This window comes from Bubalus bubalis, chromosome 3, assembly GCF_019923935.1.
Source record: "Bubalus bubalis isolate 160015118507 breed Murrah chromosome 3, NDDB_SH_1, whole genome shotgun sequence".
In the NCBI taxonomy this organism is placed as follows: Eukaryota; Metazoa; Chordata; class Mammalia; order Artiodactyla; family Bovidae; genus Bubalus; species Bubalus bubalis.
The window spans coordinates 44,841,974-44,855,201 of record NC_059159.1 but is presented as its reverse complement, the minus strand read 5'-3'; the positions used below and the strand labels follow the sequence as shown (position 1 = coordinate 44,855,201).

At 46.0% G+C, this 13,228-nt stretch overlaps 2 long non-coding RNA genes across 2 annotated transcripts in view; one reads left to right on the top strand and one right to left on the bottom strand.

Moving 5' to 3' along the window:
• Nucleotides 1–3,260: 3,260 nt before the first annotated feature.
• Nucleotides 3,261–6,003, bottom strand: LOC123332694. Its single transcript, XR_006549658.2, has 2 exons — nt 5,524–6,003; nt 3,261–3,887 (listed from the first exon to the last, which is right to left on the bottom strand). It is a non-coding gene; the product is annotated as an uncharacterized LOC123332694 (long non-coding RNA).
• The window catches only part of LOC112583775, an 87,573-nt gene continuing 77,666 nt past the window's right edge, over nt 3,322–13,228 (top strand). The window contains exon 1 of the long non-coding RNA XR_006549656.2: nt 3,322–3,770. This is a non-coding gene — a long non-coding RNA (uncharacterized LOC112583775). The remainder of the gene's footprint in view (nt 3,771–13,228) is intronic.

Sequence of the window (13,228 nt, the reverse complement as noted above, 5' to 3'; positions counted from 1 at the left end):
CTTAGGATTATATAACAATAATGTATCCTGCCTAAGGACAGTCTCTGGATTAAACCTTCTGTTATCTTAAAATGTAAATTATGGGAGTAGACCTGGTCTTTACAAGGATGTATCCTGCCTGAGGACAGTGTTATCTTAAAATGTAAATTATGGGAGTAGGTCTGATGAGGTCTTTACAACCTCCAGACATTCTTTGAATTATATAACTTCATTGTTAACACTAGCAAGGGGGTACTCTTTCTGCCCCCTTCTGATGCCTATGTCAGAAGCTTTCTCTATCTCCTTTATACTTTAATAAAACTTTATTACACAAAAGCTCTGAGCGATCAAGCCTCATCTCTGGCCCCGGATTGAATTCTTCTCCTCTAGGGGCCAAGAATCCCGGTGTCTTTGCGTGATTCAACAACAACTTTTCACCAGGCTCCTCCATCCATGGGATTTTCCAGGTTCTAGTTTCATTCTTTTACAAGTGGTTGACCAGTTTTCCCAGCACCACTTGTTAAAGAGATTGTCTTTTCTCCATTGTATATTCTTGCCTCCTTTGTCAAAGGTAAGGTGTCTGTAGGTGCATGGGTTTATCTCTGGGCTTTCTATTTTGTTCCATTGATCTATATTTCTGTCTTTGTGCCAGTACCATACTATCTTGATGACTGTGGCTTTGTAGTAGAGCCTGAAGTCAGGCAGGTTGATTCCTCCAGTTCCATTCTTCTTTGGCTATTCGAGGTTTTTTGTATTTCCATACAAATTGTGAAATTATTTGTTCTAGCTCTGTGAAAAATACCATTGGTAGCTTGATAGGGATTGCATTGAATCTATAGATTGCTTTGGGTAGTATACTCATTTTTACTATATTGATTCTTCTGATTCATGAACATGGTATATTTCTCCATCTATTAGTATTGAAAGAGACACATGTACCCCAATGTTCATCACAGCATTGTTTATAATAGCCAGGACATGGCAGCAACTAGATGTCCATCAGCAGATGAATGGATAAGAAAGCTGTGGAACATATACACAATGGAGTATTACTCAGCCATTAAAAATAATACATTTGAATCAATTCTAATGAGGTGGATGAAACTGGAGCCTATTATACAGAGTGAAGTAAGCCAGAAAGAAAAACACCAATACAGTATACTAACGCATATATATGGAATTTAGAAAGATGGTAACGACAACCCTGTATGCAAGACAGCAAAAGAGACACAGATGTATAGAACAGTCATTTGGACTCTGTGGGAGAGGGAGGGGGGGATGATTTGGGAGAATGGCATTAAAACATGTATAATATCATATAAGAAACAAATCGCCAGTCAAGGTTCGATGCAGGCTATAGGAAGCTTGGGGCTGGTGCACTGGGATGACCCAGAGGGATGGTATGGGGAGGGAGGTGGGAGGGGTGTTCAGGATGGGGAGCACATGTACACCAGTGGCGGATGCATGTTGATGTATGGCAAAACCAATACAATATTGTAAAGTAAAAAAAAAAAAAATAATAATAAAATTAAAACAACAACAAATAAAATAAAATGTAAAACAAACAAACAAACAAACAAACAACAATACAAATTAACCTCCTCACAGTTCTGGAGCCCAGAAATCTGAAATGGTCTCACTGAGCTAGATTCAATTTGTTTCTCCCTTCCTCTGAGACTTTAGGGGAGGATGGGTTTCCTTGCTGCCTCTAGCCTGGGGAAGCCTCTTGCATGCCTCGGTTTGTGACCCCTTCCTCTCATCACTCCAATTTCTTGCTTCTGTTTGTGGTCACATCTCCTACCTCCTCTGTCGCCAAGTCTTTGCTACTCTCTTATATGAGGGCTGCATTTGGAGTCCATGCTGGATAATGATGATCTCAAAATTCTTAATCACATCTGCAAAGTCTCTTATGCCAGTGGTCTCCAACCTTTTTGGCCTCAGGGACCAGTTTCATGGAAGACAATTTTTCCATGGGCCCAGGGAGAGGGGGCATGGTTTTGAGATGATTCAAGCACCTTACATTTATTATGTACTTTATTTCTATTATTATCACATCAGTAGTATAATAATATATTATTTTATAAGTATATTTATATTATACAATTAAATATATTTTTATATTATATAAATATTATTACATATATATGTTGTTGTTCAGTTGCTAAGTCATGTCTGACTCTTTGCAACCCCATGGACTGCAGCATGCCAGGTTTCCCTGTCATTCACTATCTCTCTGACTTTGTGCAAGCGCATGTCCGTTGAGTCAGTGATGCCATCCAACCATCTATCCTCTGTTGCCCCCTTCTCCTCTTGCCCTCAGTCTTTCCCAGCATCAGGGAATATAATATTCCCTGCTGCACCTCAGATCATCAGGTATGAGATCTAGAGGTGTGGACCCCTGCCTTAAGCCACAGAAGGTAACATTCACAGGTACTGGGGGTCAGAACCTGGTTGTCTTTCAGGGCCATTATTCTGCCAACCCATGTGCCCTTGAACTAGGCCCTGCCAGGCTCACAGCTGAATCCTCAGGTTTGAAAGAGCAGCTTTTGAGGCTCACAGCAGAAAGGCGAATGGGACAGATGTGTGAAGGAGCTGGAGAAAAACTGCCTCCCTCACCTGGAGCCTCTGTGCTGGCCACAGGGGTCCAGAGATTCATGGCGTTTGTGTTGCCCCTGTACTTTCCTGGTGGCTCAGACAGTGAAGAATCTGCCTGCAATGCAGGAGACCTGGTTTGATCCCTGGATTGGGAAGATCCCCTGGAGAAGGGAATGGTTACCCACTCCTGTATTCTTGCCTGGAGAATCTCATGGACAGAGGAGCCTGGTGGGCTACAGTCCATGGGGTCCCAAAGAGTAGGATACCACTGAACAACTAACACTTTTACTTTTTCACCTCATTAAGGTTGCCAGATTTAGCAAATCAAGTTGTAGGACACCCAGATATTTTATTAGGCTACTCTGTCTCTGATTCTTTATATTTATTTAAATATATTTTATTTTTTTCAATTAGTGGATAATTACTTTACAATATTGTGATGGTTTTTGCCATACATCAACATGTGGCAACCTAGAGGTGTGGGATGAGAAGGGAAGGGGGAGGGGACCTATGTCCCTGGTACTTAAGCCACACCATGCTGCCTGCTGCCGAGGGCTGGGCTCAGCTGTAGTCTCCTGGGCCTTAATGAGATCCGGGTTGTTTTCCTCCCAGTGGGGTCCCAGGTGTGCGGCCAGAATAAGAGAGGCTGGGCCCAAGGGTTCACCGGCAGGCAGAGGGTTAACAGGGAGGGAGCCGCAAGGCACCTGGGGAAGGAGCCTGGATTTGCTGACCTTAAGGTAAGACAGCACTTCCTTACAGGGAGGGCAGAGCATTTCCAAGGTGATTGCTAACTGTCCCCACCCCTCACACACAAAGACATCATGTCCCAGCCCTGGAGGGGCCTTGAGTCTGGTGTGGCCCTCCGAGGGTCACGGGCACCTCCTAATTGCAGGATGCAGGGCTCACGGAATAAACACCATGTTTCACTTCCTCTGCAAACATCGCACATCTGAGAAACTCATTTCCGTTTCTGAGACACATCTTTCCCAGCTGTGCAGGCTGGGGTCAGACTTAATAAAATAGAAGTGGTGGGACAGCGGGCTGATGGAGTCGATGCCCCCCAGTATTACAGTCAGCGTGTCTCTGTGCTCTGTGAGGATGCGGATCTGTCCAAGTTCCCTTCCCTGAAACAGACCACGTGGCTCTTGTTCTCCTTCTTGACAGGATTCCACAGAACCCAAGATCTGATGATGATGGTAAGAAGCGTTGTCATTTCAGGTGCTGACAAGAAACAATGCTGCGAGCTGTGCAGTATTGCTGATTGTAAGGTGCACGCCACTTTCAGGCTTGTGGAATCGTGGAAAGGTGGGCATCTGGGAATCAATAAGATACGGTATTAGGTTTACCATCAGCTCAAAGCTAGTGGAATGGAACCATGTGACAGCCAAACAATGCCTGTGTTTGAGCCATGTGACAGCGCCCTTCTCCTTAATGGTTAAGAAAGCTGGTTCCAAGTCAAGTGTGTGCGTGGTGGTGGCTTTACTGAAGCCCCCGTCCCACGTCTAGGTTTCTCTTCTGGGACCTCTCGCTTTTTTGTTGTTGTTTTTTAATTTTATTGCTTTACAATGTTGTGTTAGTTTCTGCTGTACATTGAAGTGAATTAGCTATATATATGTGTGTATACACATGTCCTCTCCCTCTTGGGCCTCCCTCCCCCCTACTCCCTCCCACCCCTCTAGGTCATCACAGAGCGCAGAGCTGAGCTCCCTGTGCTATACAGCAGCTTCCCACTGGCTATCTGTTTAACACATGGTGGTGTATATATGTCAGTCCTGATCTTGCAATTCCTCCCACCCTCTCCTTCCCCACACTGCGTCTAGCTTTGGTTCCCTCTGTCTACTGGATTCTCCTCTGCTCCATCCCCCCATGCCCGACCATGTAGTCAGGGGCCTCCCAGCTTCTGGGATCTAATGCCTGATGATCTGAGGTGGAGCTGATGTTATAATGATAGAAGTAAAGTGCACAGTAAATGGAATACACTTGAATCATCCCCAAACCACCCCCTCTTCCAGGTCCGTGGAAAAATTGTCTCCCGTGAAACCAGTCCTTGGTGCCAAAAATGTTGGGTACCACTGATGTAGATCATTGTCATTTTTAAAAAAGACTGTGATGAGCTAAAGGGGTGGGATTGGGGAGGGGAGGGAGGTTCAAGAGGGAGGTGATTCAGTTCAGTTCAGTCTCTCAGTCATGTCTGACTCTTTGCGACCCCATGGACTGCAGCAGGCCAGGCCTCCCTGTCCATCAACCAGCTCCCCGGGTTTACTCAAACTCATGTCCATTGAGTCGGTGATACCATCCAACCATCTCATCCTATGTCGTCCCCTTCTCCTCCCACCTTCAGTCTTTCCCAACATTAGGGTGTTTTCAAATGAGTCTGTTCTCATTGCAAATTATATCAGGGAGGTGATATACAATTATGACTGATTTGTGTAGTTGTATGGCAGAAACCATCACAACATTGTAAAGCAATTTTCCTCCAATTAAAAAAAATTTAAAAAAGAGATTGTGATAAAATATACATAAAATTTACCATTCTAACTTTTAAAATGTATAATTCAGTGGCATTTAGAACATTTCCATGGAAGTCTTGCTTTTGCTACACCTCTCCTCCAAGACCTGGTTTCTTTTCTCCGCCCTGTATGGAGTCTACCAAAGAATCTGGAATTTTCCCTTGATTCATCAGCTGCCAGCACAGGCTGTGGGGTATTAGCAGATGAGTACTGAAAACCTAGCTCAGTTGGTAAAGAATCCACCTGCAATGCAGGAGACCTTGGTTTGATTCCTGGGTTGGGAAGATCCCTTGGAGAAGGGAAAGGCAACCCACTCCAGTATTCTGGCCTGGAGAATTCCATGGGGTCCCAAAGAGTCGGATATGACTGAGCAACTTTCACTTTCACTGAAAACCTGAAGGAGTCAGAAGGGGGATGGCCCGCTCAGCCCAGCCTTAACTCTTAATGCTCTGTCTTCTTCCAGCCTCTGGGAGACACTGGCTGCCTCGTGGCCTCGAGTCTGCCTCCCAAGGTGTTCCCCAGCTTTCTCTCCTCCCCTCCATCTCAGGCCTTCCCACCAGCTCCTTACTGGGCTGCCAAATTCCTGATTTTATCCAAAGGAGCCATTTTGCTCTCTCTTCTCCCTGACTTCCTTCCCACCATCCAGTGTCCACCTTTCACAGGTGTTCTCTATACGGAGACCGCCTGGCCCCAGGGAGCTTAATTCCCCAGTCAAGGCGAAACCTGCTCAGCTGTCAGAGATTTGCCATCTTGCTGGTTGTTTTAAATGTGTCTAGGCTACTGCCTCTGCCTCACAGAGCTCCGTTCTGCAGCCACGGTTGCAAGGCCAAGTCCACGCAGTGACTGCTCTGCTCTGATGTGGGGGCACTCGGAGCCTTCCAGAGTGGAGAGGAGGGCTCCTGACCCTGGTAGGCTGGAGGCTGCAGGTTGATTTTACCAAGTTCCCGAGTTCCTGTTCCTCCATCTGGTATTTGCTTCCAGAATCCCTTTGGGAATCACAGCTCCTGCTCTCCCTGCATTTGGTTGGAGGTGGGCCCAGCTCATCCTCAGGCTCCGAGGCTGAGCACACGCCACCTCCAGCCTGTTTGGCCCATCAGAACATTTCTGATACCAACCACTGGGTTCCGAGAGAAGCATGGGATCCAAGCCAGGCCAGTGAGAGCAACCTCGGGCCTAGGCCTGGAATTACCACTGGGTCAGGGAAACTCCCATGCTGCTGGGGCTGCTCACTGGTGGGCTGTGAGGCTGGAGATGCTGCTGGCCACCTAGTCACCATGTGGAGTGAGCCCGCTGGAGAGTGAAGACAAGGTGGAAGCTGGCATCAAGAGCAGGAGAGGAATGACTGGATACCAGGTGGGAAAGCCAAAAACATCACTTTTCTGCATCGTGAAGCTTGAATTGGGCTTTTGTAGTCTCTGAGAACCCTGATTTACAGGAGTCTGCCAAGTGGGGGATGACAGTTGAGTAGGGCTTTGAAGTATGAGTAGGAGTTTTCAGGTAGCAAAAGTGAGGAGCACATTCTAGGCAAAGTGGGTAGCATGTGTGGAGATGCAGGAGGCGGCTGGGTGATGGAAAGCCTTGAACTTTAGACGAGGTCCTGGAGCTGGGAACTGTGCTGGGGTTTTTCTCCTGTGAGTTTATGCTTCCCCACCCTGCAGATGAAGGAACTGAACCTGGGAGGCATCAGGCAGGTTTGATGTTCAATATCTCCACTGGGAGTGCCGCCCACGTTATGAGGCTCAGCCCCTCCAGGGACGCAGAGGAGGAGAGTTTCGTCTTGGCGTCACAGGACAGAGAGATCAGGCCATGAAGGGATAGGGAGCTGCCTTTGACTGGCCCCATGCCCAGCCCCAGGCCCCCTTATGAGTCCTCCCAGCTTAGTTTTCTGGGAGCATGAAGGGTGAGAAATTCTGGTGATTGCATAGATGTTCTCACCCTGACTGCACTTGAGTATCCTCCTTGGGGGATACGGGGTTAAAAACGAGAGGCGCTGGAGCAGCACAGACCTGACCTTGGTATGTTTCAAAGCCTTTTCAGGTGACTTTAATGGACTTAACAGATTTTCACCACTGCCCCAGTCAATGGTTCTCAATCACCTGGTGAGATTAAGGGAGAATTAACAGAGTAGGAGCTTCCCCTGTGGCTCAGTGGCAAAGAATCTGCCTGCAATGCAAGAGACCCGGGTTTGATCTCTGGGTTGGAAAGATCCCCTTGAGAAGGAAATCGCAACCCACTCCAGTATTCTTGCCTGGGAAATCCCATGAAAAGAGGAGCCTGGCAGGCTACAGTCCACGGGGTCACACAAGAGTCAGACACGACTTAGTGGCTAAATAACAACAACAAAACAACAGCAGAATAGGGGAGAGAAAGAACACCCCCTGGGATTCACTGATGGACGAGGCCCTGTGCTGGTTACTGGACTACCAGTGTCTTGTTTAATCCTCCAACAGCTTTGTGCTGATATGATTCCCATTAAAATGGGAGTGCTCAGAGGTGCTCACCGAGGCCTGGAGCGGTGTGGCAAAGTGCTGAGGCCACAGAGCTAGTCTGCAGAGGAGCTGGATTTTCAACCCAGGTCTTTGCGACTCTGCACACGCATGCTCCATCCTGGCGTCCTGAGTGGATGTCCAGTCTGTTTGGGCGGAACCCACCTTGGCTGAAGCCGCTAGGGGGTGCTGTTCTGTAACGAGGGTCCCAGTCCTTGTGAATTGGGGTGAGGGGGAATAGGAGGAGGCTGTGCTTGAAAGCTGAGCACCTGTGTCTTCCTCTGCAATGCTGAGGAGCTTGGGTCAAGTCACTGTCTCTCTCTGGGCCACCACACTAGTCAGGGTTTTCCAGAAAAATAGAAGCAATAGGGTGTGTGTGTGCAGATGAAGTGATTCATTACAAAGAGCTGGCTTATGTGATTATGGAGGCTGACAAGTCCTAAGATCTTCAGGTGAGTCAGTGAGATTAAGAACCCAGGAGAGCTCAGGGTGTCGTTCCCTCTGAGTCTGAAGGTCAGAGAGAGCCAGTGGTGTTGATTCCCTGAGAAAGCTGGCAGGCTTGAGACCCAAACTGATGCTTCAGTGTTTTGTTTCCATTTTATTGAAGTATAGTTGATCTACAATGTTGTATTAATTTCTGCTGTACAACCAAGTGACTCAGTTATGCACACAGATATATTCTTTTTCATATGGTTTTTCTTTTCCATTATGGTTTATCCCGGGATAGTGACTATAGTTCTCTGTGCTATACGATAGGACCTTGTTTATCCATTCCATGTATACTAGTTTGCATCTGCTAATTCCAAGTTCCCATTTTCCCCTCCTCTACCCCACATCCCCCCTTGGCAACCACAAGTCTTCTGTCTATATCTGTGAGTCTTTTTTGTTTTGTAGGTGTGTTGATTTGTGTCATATTTTAGATTCTGTATATAAGTGATATCGTATGGTATTTTTCTTCCTCTTTCTGACTTAACTTCACTTATGATAATCTCTAGGTCCAGCCATGTTGCCGCAGATGGCATTATTTCATTCTTTTTTATGGTTGAGTAATATTCCATGTAGGGGCTTCCCAGGTGGTACGGTGGTTAAGAATCTGCCTACCCGTGCAGGAGACTCGGGAGACTCTGACTTCCCTTCCTGGCTGAGTGTGGCTGGGAGACCCTGTGGGAGCAGGGGCAGGATCTGCCTTCAGGGCTTCCTGAACAGAGGGTGGACTGCGCTGCATGTGTGCTCAGTCTGGCCAGGAAGAGTGGACTGGGGCCCAGTATATCCGGAGGACTGGAGGACCCCTGTGGTCCTGCCCTGGTGTGTGTGGGGGAGGCAGGTCCTGCCTGGAGGGTGACTTCTGCTTGCAGGGTAGCTTGTCGGGGAATTAGGGACCCCTCTGGCTATTCTGTGTACAGTAGCCCGACATGCCTACCCCGGCCCTTAGATTCTGATTCCACAACCTTCCATTTCTTGCTTTTGCTGCTGCCATCTTTCTGAAGCTTCCAGCTCATTCATAAGCAACACTGTGACTTCCAAGCTGTCTAAGGAAGGAGCCCCTTTTGACAAGTCAGACCTGTGTGTCCTTTATGCTTCCTCCCACACTCTTCTGGGTTGGACATGGTTTGGTTTCTTCAGTGCCGGGTCTGTGAGGATGAGGTCCCTTGCAGGGACCCTCTCAAGAGGCAGAGAGGTCCTTAGAAGGGCCACATCCCTGGGAGTTGCTGCCTAGGGTCGGGGGAGGTACAGAGGGAGTGCAGGTGGCAGAGAAAAGGAAGCCTGTGGGGGTGCGTTGTCCTAACGATTCTAGCTCCATTCACTTAATAGCATCTGGGGATGCAAGTGATATAACCCTGGGGAAACGCTGGTACTCAGCCACCTCAGGAAAGCAGGTAGTACATCTTAAGTGGCGTTCACATTAAAACATCAATTAAAAAGAAGAAAAAAGGTGGGACTTGATAATACATAAAACCAATATTTTTCAGAAGGATAGGCATGCCTGGTGTTTGAAGAAGTGGGGTGTGTGGAGGGCTTCGCAGAGGTGTTGGTGTGGCCGGTGGCTGAGGAGGTAGGGTACATGCAGGGGCAGTGGGCAGAGAAGGCAGCTGGTGTGGCTAAGAGACTGGTTACATTGAGCAAATAAATGAATAAATCGAGGCTAATCGCAGTCAAGTGTCTCACAGTTAGGTGACTTGCAAACATGGAAAGGGGGATGTCTAGAAAGAACCCTGAAAGGGCTGCATAGGAATAACCTCACTGACATATACATATTTATACACACATTAACACTTATGAATTTCGTGTATATGTATGTGTGCTAAGGCGCTTCAGTCATGTCCAGCTCTCTGTGACCTTATGGACCATAGCCCACCACGCTCCTCTGTGCATGGGATTCTCCAGGCAAGTATACTGGAGTGGGTTGCCATGCCCTCCTCCAGGGGATCTTCCCAACCCAGGGATCAAACCCGCATCTCCTGCAGCTCCTGAACCGAAGGTGGATTCTTTACCACTGAGCTGCTGGGAAGCTTCTGTGTGTGTGTATGTGTGTATATATATATATGCAAACTTATTCATATATACACAATGATAGGTGTTTGTACACTTACATATGTGCATGAATTTCCTATTAAATAATTTATAGAGGACCTAGAAGCAATTCTAGGTGTGGCAAACACACCAAGCTCCCAGCTCTTGGTTTCTTTCTTCTTTTTTTAATAAAATTTTTATTTATCTACTTAGGTATTTTTGGCTGTGCTGAGTCTTCATTGCTGCACACGGGCTTTCTCTAGTTGCCGTGTGCAGGCTTCTCCTTGCAGTGGCTTTTCTTTTTGTGGAGCGGGGCTCAGTAGCTGTGGTACACAGGCTTAGTTGCCCCACGACATGTGGGATCTTCCCAGACCCAGGGATCGAACTCGTGTTCCCTGTACTGGCAGGCAGTTTCTTAACTACCGGCCGACCGCGGAAGTCCTGACCATATGGATATAGTTAAGTAAATTTAAAAAAATTAATAGGAGAGAAGGTCAGCTCTTTATTATAAAAGATTGTCAATTACTGATGCGAATAGGAAAACTCCACATTCGGTACCCATCACGGTGATAGTGGAAAACAGAGGAGCCTGGCAGGCTACAGTCCATGGGGCAGCAAAGAGTCAGACACAACTTAGCAACCGCACAACAGCAGTGATGATTGGTTCGGGCTGACTTGGCAACAGTGCTGAGATTGGCAGGTGAATGTTTGAAGAATAGTTTGGGTGTGATGCTGGAATGTATCTCCAGAAAACACTTCCCAACTACAAAGGGAGAAACCTGGCAGACACCAATCTGAGCAGGTGTTCAAAATGAACCAGGGCCCGATAGGTTGGGGTCACGGGCCTCCTTAGGTGATAAAGCCTCGTCTCTGTGCTATTCCTGCCAAGAAGGCATAGCCTAAGTCTCATCGAGAGGAAACAACAGTCAGCCTCAGGCTGGGGATACCCTATAAAATGAAAGATCTACACTCTAAAAAACAAACAAACAGCTGTCAAAGAAAGACATGAAAGATGGGGGAAAAAAAGAGGAAATATTGCAGTTTGAGGGAGAATGGAGAGGCGTGACAACTAACAGCAAAGTGTATTCCTAGATTGGATCCTGGACCAGGAAGGAAAAAGAGACAGCGGGATAGCTGGTGAAGGGTGAGTGGGGCAAAGGTTAGAGGGCGGTGCTGTGCCAGTGTTGATTTCTGTTGGGAAGGTTGTGTTGGAGAGTATTCTTGTTTTTAGGATACTCAGGTGGTTCAGAGAAAGACTAAGGATTGCAGATATTGTATGTGTGTTAAGAAGCACTGTGTGGGGAATTCCCTGGTGGTCTAGTGGTTAGGACTCTAAGCTTTCACTGCCGAGAATCTGGGTTCACTTCCTGGTTGGGGGACTAAGATCCCACAAGCTGTGCGGTGTGGCCAAAAAAAAAAAAAAAAAAAGATTGTGTGCACACATGCAGGCAATGAAGCAAATGTAGAAAAATGGTAACACTGGGAAACCTGAGTAAAAGGAATATGACAGTTTTTATTTTTCTTACAGATTTTCTGTAAGCCTGAAATTATTTCAAAATAAATTATTTTTTAAAAGATAAACCCATTCATAACCCAACCAATCTACAGGGAACTGTGTAAAGTTTTAGAGCATTTATTCCTGGTTTATGTGAACTTTTATGTAGTTAAAATAGTATTCTATATACAATTTTATATCCTACTGTATCGTTTAACACGGTAACATAAACATTCCTCTATGTGTTTATTATAAAGGCTCCATAATGCCCATTGAGAGTTATATCGAAAATCACCATTCTAACTATTGTTGGACAGTATTCAGGTTATTTCCTTTTTAAAAAATTATAAATCATACTGCAATGACTGTCTTTGACAATAAAGCATTTTACGTGTGTCTTAGGGTAGATTTTTAGGAAGGGAATTACGAAAGGATGTGAGTATCTTTCAACGATTGGTACAGTTGCTTTTCAGGAGCACATAGTCATATAATAATTCCCACCAGCCGTGAGTGAATGTTAGTCTCCACACACCCTCACCAGCCTTCTAAAATTCTTTGTTCTTTTCTCAGGTGGAGGGCAATGACACTGTCTCATTGTTTTTTCCCTCTAATTTCTAGGAGATGTTGTGAATTATACTAGTGGTTTGTTCTTCACTGATGTCACCATGCTTTTCTTTGGCTCTTCTACACTGGATTCTTCTCCAAGGACTGGATCCAAGTGATCTTTGTATCTAGGGCAGGGCCCTCCTCCTAGGACCGCTGGTCCCTAGTGCACATGTCTGGCTCTTTCTGGAGCCATGTGACTCCAAGGTTGCTCGTGTGCCCGGCTCTTCTCCTCAGAGACTGTTTGAGGAGCCATGACTGTCTGGGTCAGCCCGTGCCGTTTCCCAATTAGTCCTTCTGGTTCCTTCCAGCTCCCAGGCCTGTGGGCAACTCGCACCCACTTTCATTAGCCATTTCCCCTCCTTTATCATTTTTGAAAATAAAAAATGGATTATTGATTTTTTTCCTCCTGATTATAAGAGCAATATAGAATCACTATAAAAGTTTAGGTGCTACAGAAAGGTGTAAAAAAGACCATGTCCTCCAGGCTCATAAACCCCAGAGCTATTTGGCATTAATATTTGGAATTTTTTTTTTTACAAATTTTTTTCTGTGTGTATAGGTATAGATTAACTTTTTTGCAAAAGTGGTCTCACTTTTTTAACACTTGATTTTTTAAAAGAACCCTTTAAAAGCCTATTTTTAAAAGTTGGCAATAGATCTCAGATTTACATATACAATTTGTATTCAGTACTTTTTTGGGTAAAACAAACCTGGACAGAGCCAAGTATCTGTTAGCTTTCATGTTAAAAACAAATTTCTGTTTGTAAGGGGCAACATTCCTGAACCATTGCAGAGATTTTACTTGGAAGTTGCGTGTGCACGTGTGTTTAAGAAAATGTGGTTTAACAAGTGCTTTCTTAAGCCTCAAAAACGTGTTCTGAAAAAGTAAGAAAGTTGGGAAGAAAACTTCAGGTCATATATAGTCCGTAAAACTTTTAGGGATCATGGGACTTCCCTGGCAGTCCAGAGGTTTAGACTTCACCCTCCAATGCAGGGGGGTTGGGTTCAATCCCCGGTGGGGAAGCTAAGATCCCATATACCTTGCT